At 38.7% G+C, this 20,397-nt stretch overlaps 1 long non-coding RNA gene across 1 annotated transcript; it reads right to left on the reverse strand.

Annotated features, from left to right (window-relative positions):
• Window positions 1–1,542: 1,542 nt before the first annotated feature.
• Window positions 1,543–17,672, reverse strand: LOC148846626 (uncharacterized). The gene is made up of 4 exons (XR_016101749.1): window positions 16,806–17,672; window positions 2,015–2,289; window positions 1,905–1,935; window positions 1,543–1,859 (listed from the first exon to the last, which is right to left on the reverse strand). It is a non-coding gene; the product is annotated as an uncharacterized LOC148846626 (long non-coding RNA).
• Window positions 17,673–20,397: the final 2,725 nt, after the last annotated feature.

Below are 20,397 nucleotides of genomic sequence, written 5' to 3' on the forward strand. Positions count from 1 at the left end.
TCAAAACACATAAGGCCAAAGAGTTAGGGGTGAGCATGGGTCAATCAGGTTCAGTTCCAAGGCAGAACTTGAAACCTACACTGTGAAGATCAATCCTATGTTTTTGGAACTAGAACATACGTTATGAAAGTTAAGTCTAAGGTCTACTTATGGAATCTATTCTTTCTTTACTCCCCCTAAAAAAAAGGAATATGTTCCTTTAAAAACTTGATTTTCAACAATAATAATATATAATTCAAAACTTACATTAACTTTATTAATTAAATTGAGTGAATTAATACGTAGATCATCATAATATAATAATATATGATTCAAAACTTATCATTATAATTTAAATTTTGTAAATATTACCTTTTTACACTACTTATTATACACATTCGAATATTAAAATGAAAGAAGAAAGGTCAAATTATTTAAGTGACTTAATGGTCAAGTGAGACCATGGCCTTTGTAACCATGAGCACTTAGCTTCAAATCTTTACATCCTCAAATTATTTTGGGATTTACTTCAAGGTAAGTTCGACTCCAAGGCTGATTTCACCAAGGCCCGTCGGTCCCATCCTTCAAGTTGATTTGAGTAGGATAAACCCCTATACCCTGGAATCAGCCTGGGTAGGGATTGGTTTGAAGAATTTAGAACCAGACCCTATCTTGTAACAGATTTAGTAGGGCTAATTCAAGGCCAATTCAAGGTTGGTTCCAGGTAGGACCTACCCATTTTCTCACCCCTAGCTAGAGGTAGGGTTCGTATGGAGGTTTAAGTATTTTGTTGGAATTGGGGGATGGTTTTCATAGTTTCAGTGTGTCATGAAACACTGACTCATAACTGAGCGGTGGCATGTAGGATGACACATCAACAATATCTCAGCATATAGTGGTAAGCAATGGTTGATAGGGCGAGAATTAACTTTTTTTCTGTTTCCCTCTATTAGAATTCTCCCGTGCTCGAGGCATGGCCGTTTTTTCCCCCAAGTTCTCACTAAAAGGTCTCTCAACCAAACCGCTTCATGACCGTTATGGTCAAAACACCCATGTGGCATCTATTCCTTTGGAAATGATCGTTATCAGTCATTGTAAGAAGATGATCTCAACTATTCAGTTTTATGCCGTCGACTGGATGAAAATAAGAAAACGGAAAGTTCACTGGATCATGATTTTGCTCGCTTAATCAGAGGTTAGATCGATCATTCGACCTGTACAAACAGAGACCCAGAGGCCAGAACTCATGGGTCACCAGTTCAACCGCTGGATCCCATCCGAGTCTGACAAGATAAATTGTCGAGACTTGGTTGCTGGGTCCAAAACATGTCAATTCAGATGCAGTACATCTTACTTTACGTGTGACTAAAACATCCTAATCACCATCCCCCATTATGGTACCTGGTAGGCTGGTACCATCCAAATAAAAGACACTCCCAAGTCCCAACCCAATTCTGTGTCTGTGCCTATGGTTTTGTTTATGGTACCTGGTCCAAAACATGTCAACTCTGTGTGTGACCCCCGTGATGTGAACTGTGTATATAGCTTTGTTTAGCCTTGAAATGGCTTTGAAGGACATCAAAATAGCTTCTTAGTTTCTTGACTGTCTAGAAATCAAAATTTCAATAACAGTACTTGGAAAAAAACATAAACACACTGAAACCTGATGGGGTATCAGCTCCTTTTCTTTTGGTAAAGAAATGCAGCTGGACAGTCAACATACAAGGAGTGATTACAGAGATTCAAAAAAACGACAGGAGAGATCAAAGTGGAATGGGTCCATCTCCATCTACCCCCATTCACCATTACAAGGACAAAGACTACTAGCCAAAACATGAGCTATCCCATTGTTAACTCGAGTAATATGATGCCATTGAGCTCTAAAGGGACCAACAAGTTCATCTTTGACGTCAACCAAAACAGACCTAATCCCCTGGGTCTGAGTGAGAGAGTGCTCTGCCATAAGATCAATAAGGATATTACTGTCTGAATAGACACAAGACATCAATATTAACCTTTTTTGCTAGTCTAATACCTTACAAAGCAGCAGAGAGATCCGAGAAAAGAATGGATATGGGGATATCAGAAATAGCTGAAGCACCGCAGAGAACACCCAGCTGATTCAAAATAACCACACCATACCCAGCTCTCTCCAGCTTTATAAGCAGCACCAGAGACATAAACTTTGGCAAAACAAACGTGATTAGCTTCAAGGCCAGCTGCATTTCTAGAAACAAGAAAAGGACCTCGATCAAGGGGAGAAGTGAGAAGCGAGTCTGAATCAGCATCTGATTGCACTCCAACTGTAACCTGCTAGTCAACATCAAGATATAAAGGATGATCAGGATTACCACCATCCAATACTCTATTGTGGTTCAACCAAATCAACCATGCAACAGTAAAGAAGTGAATTATCAAATCAGGTTTATAGGCATTGTCAACATTTTGCAAAAGAATAATTCCTTTAATCTATCCCTGATTAATCATCCTGCACTGTCCCCCACTCTCAAACCCAGAGATGAACCAAATGATACTGACCGGGAAAAGGAACAGTAAACGATCATGTGATGTGAGAGATTGTCTCAACCTCACCATGACAGACAGGACAGAGTGGACCGTCAACAATTCTCCTTCTTTGCAAGTTGTGATTAACAGGGAAACCTTTATGAAGAGTTCACCAAATAAAGCCCTTAATTTTGGGAGCTACTTCAACTTTCCACACAGACTTCCAAATCTGGCATCTGTCCCTTATTGAGGTACCAGAATTTCGGTTTGGGTGCATCAGGTCTACATCAACGACAGCACTGCACAAGTGGCCAAGCCTGCTGCCTGGCTGGCTTTCTGGGTTGATACAGATTCCGTTTTTGAAACAATGGTCAAACTTGTATGAATGTCTGAAAATATTTGTATTTCGAATAATGTTTAAAAGCTCATTAATTTGTCCATTTACTTCTATTTTTTTTCTTGCTTATAACTTTTTTCCCTTTTTTTATTCATGATCTGGATAATCCAAAAAGGTAGTTAAACTGCTGAACCACGAGCAACCAACCTGAGCAATTCTGTTTCTGGTATCCTTTTAAGTGTTCTGTACTGCAATAGGCTCTAGAGATGGTCTGGTAGGGTAGGAGTACTGGTGAGAAAAATAGGTAATCACGTGCTTAATACAAGAGATTATCACTGAAATGAGTCAAATCCTTTAAGCAATAGGAGATTCATCTAAGACAGGTCATGCTTTAGGAGACTATGGGTTCAAATATTGAAGCAATTTGATATTTACTTATGCTATTTCATGAACATCATTTGAACCTATCGAGAATTCAACAGATGAACATAGGCCTCAATTAAACAGCACTAAGGAATGTCTTATCAAATCCTCATCATACAAAATTACAGATCTATCAAAACTCTACAAAGTAGAATATAGATAAGAAACATGAAAATTCTATCTCACAAACTGTTGCAGTCTCACAAAATCTCAGATCTCTCAAAAAACCGGAAGAAGATTAGAGAAATGAAATATGGTGAGTGAATGTCCTGCAGAATGTCCTATATTAATGTGGAGAGCTATTAAAAGTATGGCTGATGTGTTGGCAAGGCAAGGAGTAAATAGATCTTAGATGTATCAGGGAATGGTTCCCCAAGGGGGGAATATGTAAATAATAGAAATGAAATGGATGGGTGGTGGATGCTAGCCTAAACAATAGGGATGCTTAGGCACATATGTACTTGTATATTATTATTTTGTTCAAAGTTAATAGTTGCATTTGTTACTGAATACTGATAAAAAAATTAATCATAATCTCAACTCAGGTCTCTGGATATACTGTATACTGCAAGACTGCAGGGTAGTAATTTCACTGGACATGATCCTGATAAACATAGGGAACAGAGGATATAGGAATAACAAAACAGAGTAACTTACCAAAAATGTTCAGTGAATATGGCATTGAACAGAGTGGAATGACCAAGCATGATTTAAGTTGCTGACACCCCATATAGTTGGGACAAGGCTTAGTTGAGTTGTATGGTCCTGATAAGTATAGCGAAAAGATACATCAATGACCATGGACTAAGCCTAGGTCTTTTGTTGTTATCATTCTTATGAGTACAATGACCAAAAATAGTTGAACAAGGATAGGATAGAGCCCCTTGACCATATAATTACTCAACAGGTATTGCAACTATAACAACATGGAAGTTCAGTGTACTTGGGTAAAGAGAAATGCAAACTCCTTTGCTGATGGATTGGCTAGGCAAGGGGTGAATAGGGTTTCTGGGTTCTGGGCTCAGTTGTAATTGTTTGTTATTTTCAGTTTGGGTGCCTACCCAATTTCTGGGGAGTTAAGATACTTTAGCTCCTCTTTTTTGTAAGTTTATTCCTATTTAATGAAATCTGTTGTTATTGATCAAAAAAAAAAACTATAACAACACCACCAAACATCAATTGTACTCAGCACTCCAGGAAATAATATCTTTGTACTGTGACTGATAGAAAACAATCCAGTATTTCTTTCTTTTTTTATCAATTACAATTATATTGTATTCATTAAGAGAAAAGCTTCCCACTACCCTTAATTATGAACAGCAAGGAAGAGGTACAAGGCTATCCCTGACTACAACATTCAGTCAAATAAAGAAACTTTACACATACAAACCCATCCCAAGTATTCCCCGTTAGCAGTCATAGCACCCACTTGAATGAGCCATTCAAATTACCACCCAGTGCTTGCACCTGCCTCACTAATGGCATATAAGCCCCAGAAATGCTCTTTTCATCTCACATCCATGATAGGACTGTTTGATAGTCTCCCTCTACTATTACATCTATCCACCTTGCACGGAAACCGGCTTTAGACCTTGGATAAGGGCTAGGAGTTCTGCCTTTAAAGGATTGCTATGCCCAATTAGGCCTGAAAAACTAAGGCAAATATTGCTGTTACTTTTTTTTATCAATAACAGTAACTTTTATTAAGAATTAAGATGGAAAATTACAACCAGAAGGGAGGGGTAAAAAGTCATAACCCTCCCTGTCAAAACTAAAAAAAAGGATTACAAAAGAGCCCAAAAGAAATTTGCTCTCCCCACCCCCTGTTTAGCCAAAGTGTCTGCCATAGGGTTAGCACTCCTCTTGGTCCATTGAACCCTTATATGCATGTTTTGAGTTAACTGATTAATTTTCTTTTTTTTTCATTCGAAAACTTCCACAAGCTGGACTCTTCCTTCTGCAGCCATCTAACAGTCAGCTGAGAGTCACCTTCCACCAGCAGATTACTGATCTTCAACTGCTTAGCTCTTTTAATCTCTTCTAGGGCTGCCAAGATTTCAGCTCTCAGTGAATGCCCCCCAACCTATAGGTCCTGAGAACATAGCAATAATTCAACTTTCTTCATCCCTGAAAATACCACCTATGCCTGAAGGGCCTGGATTTCCTTCATTGCTACCATCAAAGTTCAATTTGATGAAACCCGAATCTGGTGGAGTCCAAGCTGGACTAAGAGCAGTAGACATGGGAGCAGACCCAGCCACTTCTTCCCAATTCCTAATGATGTCTCCTACTGAATAGGCTTCAAAGAGCTTCAAAGACTTGACCCAATGAGCCACCCTAACATATATTAATTCAATGATGGCTTCCTTGCTTTTTTCTTTTTCATGAAATATTCTTTGATTTCTTTCCTCCCAAATTGCCAACAAACAGCTGCTCTAACACATCTCCACAAGATTTTACCTCTCTTTTTTAAACCCCCTCACTGAAGTAGAATTAAACAAGCTTTGCACACTTGAAGGGAAGAGCCACCTACAACCAAATAAAGAAAAAAACCAACACCAAATATCTAACACAAAGAGACAAGAAACTAACAAGTGATAGCAGCTTTCACCATTCTTCTTACATAAGATGCACCAGTGCGGGGATAAACACCAATTAGGCCTTTTCTTTTGAAGTAGGTCACAAGTGTTACACTTTTCTAGGATAGCTTCCCAGCAAAAAGCACCTACCCTTGGAGGAATTGGGCTACCCCAAACTTCCCAAACTGGAAAAGGAGACCCAAGTACCGGATTAGACTGTTTTAATGCTTTGAAAAAAGAGGAACAAAAGAAAATACCCGAAGGAACAAGAGACCAAACCCTAGTGTCCACACTGGAGAGGTCAAAAACTACCTCATCCAAGATCATAAGCAAGTTAATGGGTTCCAATTCAGAATCCCTAAGAGCCCTTCTAAAACCCAAATTCCAATCAATAGCAAAATTAGACAAGGTAACAAAGGTTGCTACAGGCTCATTTTTAAACCTTGAAAGAGCAAACAAAGAAGGGAACTGCTCTTTCAAGGGAATGTCTCCCACCCATGTGTGTTCCCAGAAGTTCACGAACAAACCAGAACCGAGATCATACCTGATGAAGGGAAGAAATGAAGGAAGAATGGCATGGATCAACTTCCAAGGAGAAGCTCTTCAAGCCCTAGATGATATCCCCGAGTCCCAGCCAGCTGCCTCTTGCCCATGGGATACTTAAGATTATTTTAGCCCACAAATTCTCCCTTTCTTTGGACCACCTCCATAACCATTTCTCCAAAAGAGCTTCATTCTTCTTCTGCAAATTTCCCAACCCGAGTCCCCCCTCACTTTTGGATTTTGTAACCAAATCCCACCTAACTCTATGGTCCCTTTTCACCTCCCCTGGTTCCCATAAGAAGTCCCGCATTAATTTTTCCAACACCCTACAGACTCCTTCAAGAATTCTGAACACAGATAGGAAATAGACTGGAAGGTTTGCCAATATTGACTTAATCAAGGTTATCCTACCACCCAAACAAAGGTAGTTCTTCTTCCAAGAAGCTAACCTTTTTGTGAATCTATCAATCACTGGATTCCAAAAGCTCCTTTTTCTAGGATTATCCCCTAATGGGAGCCCTAGATATTTCAATGGCCATTGAGCCATCTCACAGCCCAACACTTGGGCCCTTTCCTCCACCTCTCCAGTACTCATATTAATGCCAATCACACAGCTCTTGTCAAGGTTTACTTTGGGGTTGGTCACTTGTTCGAATACTTTAATCACCATCTTTAGATTGCTAACCCATCTAATCTCCTCTCCACCAAAAAACAGAATTGTGTCATCTGCAAATTGTCGGTAAGTGACTGGAACCCTATCCCTCCCAACTCTCCAACCACTTACCAAACTTCTTGAATCTGCCCTCTCAATAAGCCTTCCTAACACTTCAACAATTGGGGTAAAAAGGAAGGGGGAAAGAGGATCCCCTTGCCTAATACCCCAAACAGCTGGAAAACGACCTACCACCTTGCCATTCACTAATATAGAATAGTGGCATGTCCCGATACACCCTTTTATCCATTTACACCATCTTTGCCCAAACCCAAAGGACTCTAAAACTTCCAACAGCAAGGACCAATCAACCATATCATATGCCTTTTCCAGATCCAATTTACACACCACCCCTTTCTCCCCTCTACTTTTATAATCTTCCACACTCCTATTTGCAATTAAAATTTGGTCGACAATTTGTCTATTCTTCACAAAGGCACCTTGATTGTGAGATATTATTGTGGGAAGCACCTCTCCAATTCTTTTGGATAACACCTTAGCAATGATCTTATAGAGGCTATTAACCAAACTGATGGGTCTAAACTCTTTAGGGTGGCAAGCTCCCTCCTTTTTCGGAATTAAAGCAATAAAAGTTGAGTTCAGGCCAGGGTTTATCACTCCCCTTTCAAAGAATTCTGAGAAAACATTTTGAATGTCAGCCTTAATAATCTTCAAGTAGTCTTGGTAAAAAGCCATCGTGAAACCATCAAGGCCTAGGGCTTTAGATCTATCCATAGAAAAAAATGGCCTCTCTTATTTCTTCCAAGTCAAACTCTCTTTCCAACCACCCAATCAACTCATCAGGGAGCTTGGGCCAACCCAATCATTCAAAGTTGAGTTTCAGTCTTCATGTTACAGTTTCTGCCCACTCTACTTGCCTTTATTGGTTTCTAGCTTTATACCCCACCACAACCTGCTGTCCTCTTAGTAGCCCATCCATAGTGATACCTTTAATTTCATCACAAACCAAAGCCCAATGCCCAATTCTTATGGTGATAAGGTCCATCAAAACTCTCACCCTTAATTCTTTGTTTTCAAAGATTCCAGTATTCCTCCCCCACCCCCACCACCAAAACCTCATTGACCTGATTGGTAGCCTTCCAACTAAATACCTTTACTTTTGGAGGTACCGGGCCAGCACACAAGGCTTTTAATTGGGAATAAATGAATCACAATGATTTGATACAAGGCTTAAAGAAGGAATACATGAGAAAATGGTATTGGTGTCTAGACCCCATAAATTTCATGATGGACAAGAACAAACAAGAACAAAGCAACATCTAGTGACACTTTTTTTTTATCAGTAACAGAAAGATTTCATTAATTATAAAGAAGGTTAAAATACAAAGGTGAGGGGAGGTAAACCCTCTCACCACCCCCCAACAATAAAATTACATAGTAGCCCAAAACAATCAGCTTCTTCCCACCCCCTGTTTGGCCAAAGCATATGCAAATGAATTAGCACATCTTTTAACCCACTGGGCACACACATCCATTCCTTGGGTTAGCCACTTAAAATGCCTTTTTTCATTAATGTATGCCCATAACCCATTGTTTGCCTTCTCTATCCAGCCAATTACCACTTGCGAATCTCCTTCTATAATCAACTTATTTATATTCAACTCCTTGTCCCTTTTTACCCCCTCCAGGAGGGCCTGAATTTCCGCTCTCAAAGAATCTCCAACTCCAATTGGTCCTGAAAAAAGAGCTATAATTGAACCTGCCTCTATTCTGAACACACCACCAACCCTTGATGACCTTGAGTTTCCTTCACTACTCCCATCAAAGTTGAGTTTGATAAAGCCTTCCATCGGAGGGAGCCACATCGAATGGACATTGATTCTACTAGGAGCCAAGACTGCTATTTCCTGCCAATTATTCATGATGGTCTCTATTGAAGCATTCTCAAAGAGATTCATTGTTTTTACCCATTGTCCTACCCTCATGGAGATTACTTCTATAATTGTGTCCCTGCTTCTTTCCTTTTCAGCAAATATCCTTTGGTTCCTTTCCTCCCAAATTGTCCAACAAACTGCTACCTTAGTGTATCTCTACAAGATTTTTCCCCTCTTTTTGATCCGCCTACCAACTGCATAGGTGAAGAGGCTATGAAAGCTTGATTGAGGAGTCCACCTGCAACCAAATAAAGAGAGAAACCACTCTAGCCAAAATTCTAGTGTCCCAACCATCTATCGTCAGCCCGTGAATGCTCTTGATCACTTTTGTCCAGAACTTGTCTTGATCCACCAAATATCTCCATAACTACTTACCCAACAAGGCTGTATTCCTCTTTTGAATGTTCCCAATTCCTAGACCCCTTAACTTCTTACTTCTAATCACCATTTACCATCTCACCCTATGATCCCTCCTCTCCTCTCCTAGTTCCCATAAAAAATCCCTCATTATCTTCTCTATCCTTCTACAAATCCTTACAAGCATCCTAAAGACCAAAAGGAAATAAACCGGCAGATTTGCTAATGTTGATTTGATCAAAGTTATTCTTCCACCCATCGATGGATAATTCCTTTTCCAGTAGGCAAGCCTTTTTGAGAATCTATCCACCATCGGGTTCCAAAATTTCACACTTCTAGGGTTGTCTCCCAAAGGTAAACCCAAATAAGTCATAGGCCACTGACATACCTCACACCCCAATAATGTTGCACATTCAATTACTTCTTCATCTTCCATGTTGATCCCTGCTACACAAGTCTTATTGAAGTTGACTTTCAGATTTGTCATTTTCTCAAATACTTGTATCACCTCCTTCATATTCCTCACCCAGCTTAGATCACCTCCCTCACAGAATAGAATAGTATCATCGGCAAATTGCAAATGAGTGATAAGTACTCTCTCTTCCCACTCTCCAACCTCTCACCAAACCCCTCAAATCTGCTATCTGAAAAATAATTCCTAACACTTCTGCTACTAGAGTGAACAAGAACGGAGAAAGGGGTCCCCCTGTCGAATGCCTCTGATGGCTCGAAAGTGGTCAACCACTATGCCATTAACCAAGAGTGAGTAGTGACAAGTACTAATGCAACTCTTAATCCACTTGCACCACCTATCTCCAAAGCCAAAATTCTTCATTACTTCCATTAAGAAATCCCAGTCCACCAAATCATAAGCTTTCTCTAAATCGAGCTTGCAAATCAAGCCTTTCTTTCCAGATCTCTTTAGCTCATCCACACTCTCATTGGCAATAAGGATTTGGTCCAAGATCTTCTTATCCTATACAAAGGCCCCTTGATTTAAGGAAATAATAGAAGGAAGCACTAATCTAATTCTTCTTGATAGCACCTTGGAAATGATTTTGTAAAGACTATGAACAAGACTGATTGGCCTAAAGTCCTTAGGTTGTATTGCTCCTGCTTTCTTTGGGATCAAAGCGATGAAGGTAGTATTTAAACCTGGATTAATTACTCCTCTGTTAAAAAATTCATCAAACACCTTTTGGATATCCTCCTTCAAAATGTCCCAACAGCCTTGGTAGAAAGCCATAGAAAATCCATCTGGACCTAGTGCTTTAGATCTATCCATTGAAAAAACTGGTTCCATTATTTCCTCCAAGTCAAACCTTCATTTTTTTTTTTGATAATTGAAATAATTTTATTAAACAACAATAGACAATAGTGCAAAGTCCCCAAGGAAAGGCACGAGTTGCAACCTCTCCAGGCTAGTTAAGTATAGATTTCCAAATTAATAACAACTTACATAGAAGCACAAAAAAAATCTTCCCTAGAAACCCCCTGTTTGGCTAAAGCATCAACCAAAGAATTAGCAGACCTATTAACCCATTTTACCTCAACTCCCATATTGTTGGCTAACCACTTTACTTTTTTGATGAGATCTTTGTAGCCCCAAATGGTGGTATCCAAGTTTAGGAGCCACCTTGTTACCACCTGAGAGTCCCCTTCAACTAGGAGATGCTCCACCTCAAGCTGGTCAGCAATCTGAATTCCTTGTATTGCAACAAGGATTTCTGCCCTTGTGGAATCCCCCACTCCCACCGGTCTTGAGAATAGGGAAATTATGTTGGTATCCTTATTTCTTAGGATACCCCCTATACCTAAAGGCCCGGGGTTGCCTTGGCTGCTTCCATCAAAGTTCAGCTTGATGACACCTTCCAAAGGCGGAATCCATTCTGAACAGAATTCTATCATTCTTTGTTGAAGTGTTAGCTATTACTAGCCAATTCCTCCACAAATCATCAAAGGAGAAGTCATCAAAGATATCCACAGTTTTCAGCCAATGGATTGCTCTTGTTAGGATACAATCCTTCATTTCATCTAACTCTCTTTCCTTCTCTAAGAAAATTCTTGCATTCCTTTCCTCCCAAAGAGTCCATAGAGTGGCTGCCCTGACACATTTCCACATGACCTTACCTCTTCTAGTGTGCCAAACAAAGACAGATGGGTTGAATAACAAGCTTAAATCAGAAGGCATAGACCACCTACCTCCAAATAAACAAAGGCTCCACCTCCATATAGCTGTAGCAAAGAAACAAGAGATCAGCAAATGGAAACAACCCTCATTCTCGGCCTTACACAAGGAACACCAATTTGGGGAAAGACAAAGCGATGGTCTCTTCTTCTGTAAGTTTTCCAAAGTATTGATTTTCCCATAGAAGACTTCCCAGCAGAATACAACAATTTTTGGGGAAATAGGTCGCGCCTAGACTTCTTTGATAGGGAATCCTTGGGAAATGGGGTTAGAACTGAGGAATTTTAGAAAAGAAGAGCATGTAAAAGTACCTTTTGGAAGAGGAGTCCAAACCCTTTGATTAGAAGAAGTGGGGTCCAAGAAAACGGATTCTAGTAAATGAATTAGCTCAATAACACAACTCGACTCACCATCCCTTAACCCTCTACGAAACCCAAAGTCCCAGTTTAAAGATAAGGGGTTTAATGGGCTCGGGAGAAAAGTTGCAATTGGCTCATGTTTGTGAGGGAAGTGGAATAGAGCAAGTCAAACCTTCTTTCTAACCATCTTTTTTGATCATCCTCAATTCTTGGCCACTCCAACCTTCCACACCAAGTCTTCTAGAGAGAGATTTTCTTAATATCGACTTGAAATGTTAACAATAGCACTAGCAATTTCAAATTGTTGATCAATAGTCTCCCCTTCAACTTCCAATTTGGAAATGTAATTTTTCCTCCTCCTATCATTGGCTAAGGCGTGGAAGAAATTTGCGTTTCTATCCCCATCCTTTAAAAAGAATATCCTCCAATTTCTTTCTCAGTCTCCCTCTCTCTTGCTTTTCTCTTTCTCCAAGAATTCCATCATTTTCCTTATTATCCAATATCTCAATATTGTCAATTACCTCTTGTTTTTTCTTTTCTAATTTGCCAAATTGTTGAGCATTCCAAATCCTGATCTTTTCTTTCAACTCTTTAAGCTTATGCTGAAATTTCATACCCTCCCACGTATCACTAGTATTAATCTCCATTCGCCAATCCTTTACCTTTTCTCTAAACCCTTGGTGACTAAGCCACATGTTCTCAAACTGAAACGGGGTAGGGGCATTTCCTCTTAGCTCAACCTTGGATAAAGAGATAGGCCAGTGATCAGAGGTTAACCTAGGAAAATCCATAGAGATCAACCATCCCCAGTGGGCTTCCCAATCCACTGTAAATAAGAACCTATCGAGCTTAGAGCAAATTGAGTTTGATTGAATATTAGACCAAGTGAAGTTACTACTCACAAGGGACAACTCCTTCAATTCACAATTGTTTATGAATTCATTAAACTTCCTCATACTTGTGGTTTCTCTTTGTCTCATCTTATTAGACTCCTCAACAAATCTTATCACATTGAAGTCCCCTCCAATACACCATAGTCCATCCCACAATCCCCGTACATCTTCAAGCTCTTCCCACATTTCATTCCTCCCTATACCCATTAGGTCCGTAAATGCATGCTAACACCCATTCAAAACCATCCTCTTCATTTTGAAATTTAAGAGACACTGTAAACTTCCCCATCAATTCCTCTTTTCCCATCAACATGTTCCTCTTCCATAGTACCACCATACCACCTGAGGAGCCCCTAGACCTCCATATACTTCTGGCCCATCTGTCATCAAATGTCAAAAGCTTAGTCTCTTGCAACAAAACAACATTTGGCTTCTTCTTCTTCAGCAATTCCTTTATTATGGCTCTCTTCCTCGTGCTCCCTAAACCTCGAACATTCCAACTGATCATTTTCATTAGGTCACTTTGATTTTATATCCCTTACCTCAGTCCCTTTAATTACTTGCCCCCTCTTCTCCTAGCCTTCCTCTCACTAAACTCTCTATCTCCCTTCACATCTAGCATTAACCTCTCCACCTCACTCATCTTCCTTTTTCTCACCTTCACCTCAGTTTTCTTGGTCCTTAAGTAGGCTTTTAAGTCATTGGGATTCTTCACCTTACAACCCAACTTCTCCACGATACTTTTTATCCTGTCTTCTTCCTTTTTGTCAGCCATCAACACTTCCCCCCTGTTCATATCTTCCTTATTCTCTATGTGTTTATTTTCCTCTAGCTCCTTCCTCGTCATTTCTTCCAAATGATGTTCAATTAAACCCCAAATTCTTTCTCCCATCTCTTCAACAACTATAGCCTCACCCCCAATTTCAGTGTTAATCTTTTTTGCATCCACAGCCGGCGGCAAATAGAGAGGCTGGGAACCTGGAGAATTGGCATGAGACAGCGAATCCACATTAGTACCCAAAAACAAAAATTTACTGCCATACCTAGGGGGAAGAGAACGGAAATCCATTTCCTTTCCCGTCGCAGGAAGAGGAGGATCACGGTCTTTAATAGGATGGACCTGCTGGGAACCAAATTCCAGGAAGGAATTCTCCTGCAAAAATCTTCCCAACACTTCACACAACTATTTTAGATGAAAGAGGACAAGTAAAAGTTCAAAAGATAAAGCAAGCTTTATTTACTACTTTAAGTAATGGGATTTTAATATCCTCCAAAAGTTTGTACTGATCCAAAAAAAAAATCCTCCAAAAGTTTGGGTTTTTGATTCCCCTATAAGACAAAATCCAAATCCATGGCAAAGTGGGTGAAAACTAAGAAGATTAGCAACCATACCTAAATGAAGATTCCCAAATACAGGTATTAGTACCATAGATACCTGGTTTTCTGGTTCATTTGCTGCTATTAAACAAACCCAGTTCATCCGAAGCAGGCTTTTAAAATATGTTTTCAGTTTGTCTTGGAATAAGCTCATTGAAATCCTTTGCTTCTCTGGTCTATTTGCTACTTTAGAGTTCAAAGTTGAGAATGCCTTTAATTAAGAAAATGTACAGAATTAAGAATTCTTAATAATAGGCTTTTAAAATATGTTTTCAGTTTGTCTTAGAATAAGCTCATTGAACTCCTTTGCTTCTCTGGTCTATTTGCTACTTTAGAGTTCAAAGTTGAGAATGCCTTTAATTAAGAAAATGTACAGAATTAAGAATTTTTAAATTTTTGGTTTACTTTTATATCTATAAAATGTTGGATTTCTTAAACTTTGCCTCCAAGTTATTAGGCATTATTTCTTTTAGGTAACTGAATTACAGGTTTCCTACTACTTAAGATAGTATACCAAGTTCACTCAAATAAGGAAACTCTTACACATTATCACAAATTGACTTGCAAATTGGTACAATAAATACCAGTTCACAAATTGACTAAATGAAAGCACTTTAGGTAATTACGATTAGTATTTAGTACAGATACTGATACATGGATAGAGACATGGCCCTTCATAAAATTCAGGACAACGTAGTAAATGCAAGCACTTTAGGTAATTATGGTTATTATTTAGTACAGCCTCTCTGTATATGCAGGGGTAAGGCTGCGTACATCTGTCCCTCCCCAGACCTTGCATTGGCGTCGCACACTGGGCTGCCCTTTTTTATTTAGTACAGATACTGATACATGAAATAGAGACACGATCCTTCATAAAATTCAGGACAAAGATACGGATACAAGCATCCTACCAGGATAAAAATAATACTTTTGGTATTTAAGAATTCTATAGTGGATTAAATGCACCATCGTAGATTTTCGTTCACAAGACATGGAGTCATGGATAAAGACTAAAGAGTAGGGGTATCAATGGATTGGGTTTGGGTTGGACCCCGCCCAAATCAAAATCAATTTGAACAGGTTGGATAGTCCAATAAGACATGTTGAATTGGACCAGTCACCAGTCCAGACTTAATGGTCCAAAGTATTTATTGGATTGGATTGGACCTGGTCCATCTATAATAGGTTTATACTGGACTGGATTGGGTTGAACCAATATCTGGTCCATTAACAAAAGATAATAGTAGGGGTGTCAATGGACTAGGTTTGCGTTGGACCCAATCTGAGTTCAAACCAATTTGAACTGGTTGGATGACCCAATAAAGTGTATTGAATTGAACCAGTCCAGACTTAGTGGTCCAAATTATTTATCATATTGGATTGAACCTGGTCCATCTGTAATGGATTATGGACTCATATTGGACCAGATTGGATTGGACCAATATCTCGGTCCTGACAGCCCTACTAAAGAGCAACGCTATCAGATCAAAACACCATGATAAGCAAGTCATACCCTTTTGGTGTGACAAAAATCAAATACAATTATAACCTAGCAATAGAGGTGCATAGTGGTGTCAATGGACCGGTTTTGTGTTGGACTCCGTCCAAATCAAAATCCATTTGGACGGATTGGATGGACCAATAAGACATTGAATTTGGATGGATTGGACGGACCAATAAAACATATTGAATTTGGACGGACTGGACGGACCAATATGACATATTGGATTGGACCTGGTCCATCCATAATGAATTTATATTGGGTTGAGCCAATATCTGGTCCATTGATAGAAGATAAGAACATAGGTGTCCAATGGACCAGGCTTAAGTTGAAACCAACCTAAATTAACAAGAATTTGAACAGATTGGACAGTCTCTGGACCGGTCGAAAATATTCATTGGACTGGATTGGACTAGGTCCATTTGTAATGGACTCACATTGGACTGGACCGGATTGGACCAAATCCAGTCCAATTGACACCCCTAGAGGTGCACAGGCTCAACAAAATTGCATTTTCTATCCACTTTTGACAAAACTGATGGGAACATGTCAGAACATGCCACTGAAAGAATACCTATCCACCAAAACTTCCCCAAAATGACTTGATTTCTTTAATTGTTAACCATAGGCATTATTTCTTTTTATTTGGAGCTCTTCTTATTTAAATCCGTTTCAGTTTTTATGAAGTACATTTACAAAAAACAATAGGTCTAACTTATGACCATTAGATAGAGGGATCCAAATGCCACAGAATAGAGGTGAATGGATGTAAGAATGCTGGATGTCTGATCATGTTATTTCGTTTTATAAAGGCCTGCTTCATACAGGAATTATCAGCACCATAAGATGTAACGTGACATCCAAGATGGTTCATGTCTTATTTGTCAACCTTCTGAATAGAAAAGAGGAGACTAAGACTCAATTAAGATAGTAGAAAGAGAAGCAGATTTGTAGTGGAATTGATCAGCACCAATATTTTAGCGTACAGTTATGGTCATGATATGTTAACAGCCTCACGAGGAGGTTACTGAAAACTAGAACATTAAATCTGCAGAATCATAAAAAATATTGAAGCATGAATTACAGAATAAGAAATGAAATAGTGCTGAAAAGCAAAAGGAGAAAAGGCTACATCCAGAAAAAGCATAGGCTTATACCTTCTCTACTCCATCCAATTCTCAATCATCCGATCCAGCAATTCTACAATATTTTGAACACCCTCCTTTCCACCTTGAACACAATCAAGAGCCTCATTCAACTGCTGTGCTTCAGTAATCCGTGCCTCCCTCAACAAGCTTCTATAAATCTGAGTTCGCAAATCATTAGCAACTACCACATTTGCGCCAACCATAACCCGAAGAACCTTCAAAGCCTCCAAAGTCTTCCAATGCCTACAAAACCCCCCAATGACAACTCCATACACACCTGCATCCGTAATACAAGGTGAATCCGGTCTGGACATCCAATTAAATACTTTCATTGCTTCCTTGAATTTATGCTTCTTGAAATAAGAAACGAGGAGCATATGGTTGATGGGTCTGAGAGCAGGATGGGCATTAGGGTTGTACTTGAGCCGGGTGAGGAGGGCCATAGACTGGGTCATGTCGGGCTCTTCCGAAATGCGATCAATGAGGATAGAGAGGGAAAGGGAATTGAGAGGTGGGTTTGTAAGGAGTGCTGCATCTACCAGACGAATGGCTTCTGGCAGATGATTGGACTCGCAGAGACGAGGTATAAGGAGATTGATTTTTGTGAGTTCTTCTGAAGTGAGTTGGGCAGCTTGTCTTACACCTGCAGCAGAAGAACAGATAGACCTGAGAAGAAGAAAATCGGGTTCTGGAAGAGCATAGCGACACAAGTAGAGTAAGGAGGGGCAAATTCTTCTCATTGTGTTGGGAGAGGTTTGAATTGTCGTTAGGTCTAGGAGGGTTTAGGGTTTTAGGTCGTTAGGGCTCCGAGCTGGGAAAGCCGGGAAGGTTCATCAATTTGGCACGGGGGATTCAGTCCTTCCGTCATTCGTGTCTGTGGTGTAAAAGGTTGTTGACGATAAGTTAGGCGATGGCCCATGGGCTATGATCCCAAGCTTTGTTCTCTCAACAGAAATAGAATAATTGGGCTGGAATTGGCTATGGGCTGAAAGCCTGAAACCCATTCAAGGCCTTGATAAACCTTATCCTATGTTAGGTTCATTCACTGATTCATCATTTCACCATATATTTATTGGTGATCAAATTCATCAATCCAAACCAGAGGGATGAGTATAAGCACAGTCTACAATGGGGTGTTCGCCAATAAATATTGTTTTGTTTTTTCAAAATAAAACAACTTTAAATCCAAGGCATGGTTTGTATTGGCATGGATGTATCGATTCTTTTTTGGCCGTGCTTTTTTTAGTTTTTTTTTTTTTCAAATTTAATTTTTATAAAAAAAATTATATTATTTAATCAATAAAAAAAGTTGAGGTCCTGGAAACACCTGTAAACAGGTATATTGGACACAAAAATACGATATGATACGCCCAATATGCCCGGTATCAGATGTATCGTATTGATACACCCCATATCAGACATATCATATCATTTACTTTGAACATTGATCTAAGGTATCATTGATACTATAACCACACCAATGCCTATGTTTCATCATCCATCAAATAAATAGGCAGTAATTGCTGAATGCTGAATGTGGGGTCTTGTTTTTTTTTTTTTTGGATTCTTTTCCATATTCCGCTTTCAGCAGTTATTATAGCGTCAATTTGTTGTTCTTCTTCTTCATAATCATTGTCATCGTTGTTGTCATTTTTCATTTTTAGTGGGCTAGTAGGTTAACATTTGGGTTTAAAAAGAGTGATTCTAGAGTTTGAACCTAGGTGGTGTGCATAGAAACATTGAAGATTTTATCATCTTAAACTTTGTGAGATAAACAAAATTGGCCATGATTATGATCTCATACAAACTGTAAAAACAAAAGGGAAAAAAAACTTAACCAATTTGATTATTATGTTTTTTTTTTCTACCACAAATGCTTTGATTTATCAATATAACATTAAATACTATTATTGTTTCTTCAGGAAAAGTCAATTTTGGTGTTTCTATTAGTTCCAACTCTACCTTAGTCTTTATCATTATAGTTATCACTATAGTTTATCCTTATCACTGTAACCTAATTACTGCCAAGTGTATAGTTGGTTGTAACCAAAACTTTTGTAATCTATAAATACAATGAAAGGCGCAAATCGGATGCAAGTTTTCTCTCCAAAATCATCCAAGATCTTTTATGGTATCAGAAACTTCAAGACCTACGTCTACCATGCCAACTCAGTCCAACTCTCAAACCCTCTCTAATACCAGTTCAATCATTACCAATGGAGGGAAAATATTGAATCTTCCCAATACATTTGCAATTCGGCTTGATGGCTCAAATTTTCTGTCGTGGAAGTCATCTGTACTTCCTGTTCTTAGAGGCAACCATCTTTTGGGCTTTGTTAATGGCAAAGAAAAGTGTCCACTGAAGCAAATAGTCTCATCCACTATTAATGGAGAATTAAGTGCTGAAGAAATCACCGTTAGTTAAAAATACAAAGATTGGGTGCAACAGGACCAGCTCTTTATGGGTTGGCTATTGATGACACTTACCGAACCTGTATTGGCTCAGGTTATAGGATGCACGTCATCCATTGGAAGAGGATGAAATCACTCTAGTAAACATTGAGAGCTTGTTTCCAACGAGGTCGAAAGGCTTACTAGAAGAGGAAAGAGTTGTTAAGCTTTTAAATGGTTAAAAATGTAAATTTACATCGTAAAATAGTCAATTATTACGATTAAGTAATTGACCACTATGGGCAAGAAGGATTTTTTTTATTTATTTTTGGCTAGTTGATTACTACCTCTCAATAGTTAACTATTTAGTAAACCTAGTCTCGTTGTCATAACTAGTTGACTATTACCTTACAAGTAGTCGATTACTTAGTGATACCAAGCTCAGTTGTCACAATTAGTGGATTACAAAGTGTCACCACGCTTGATTGTCACATCTAGTTCACTGCTACCCCATATAGTCAATTACTATGTATTAGATCATTCAAGTGGTTGACTCCTACAGTACTGGAGTCAACTCCTTAGGCTTTCAAGCTTTCAATTTTCATGATGTTCAAGATAGAGTCTAAGGAAAGCCTATTTATAACTTTTTATAACCTAACCATTTTTCTTTAAGATTATGGTAGAACCAATCTAAATTAAGCCCATAATAGTGTTTTTTGCAAATTGATTACATCAAGTCTTAATATATTTAATAATTTGAAGATTTTTATAACTTGATATCTTCTTCTTCTTCTTCTTCTTCTTTTCACAAGAGTAAGAGTAAGGTTACATTTCTTAGATAGGCTTCAGTCCATCTAAGGGAATAATTAGTACAACTGCACACTTATATCTAAGATCATTAGTACTTTTAATGAATTTGTTATCATCAAAATACATACGATCAACAATCTCTCTCTCTCTCTCTCTCTCTCTCTCTCTTTTTTTAATAACAAACCATTGATGAAAAATGATATCAATTAACAAATGCATATGGAGAGTGCAAGCTTAACCCCCTGCCAATATTCTATTTCTCATGACATAAAAATATAAATGCAATATTAAAAGAAAATAATCAATATTTGATCATTCAAGTATTATAATTAAAGTATAGACATTACAATACCATTTTTATTTCAGATCTCTCCCATGTTTGATCGCTTCTTTAAAGCAA

Source organism: Nelumbo lutea, chromosome 7, assembly GCF_056320005.1.
Source record: "Nelumbo lutea isolate HS-2025 chromosome 7, American lotus-T2T, whole genome shotgun sequence".
Taxonomy (NCBI): Eukaryota; Viridiplantae; Streptophyta; class Magnoliopsida; order Proteales; family Nelumbonaceae; genus Nelumbo; species Nelumbo lutea.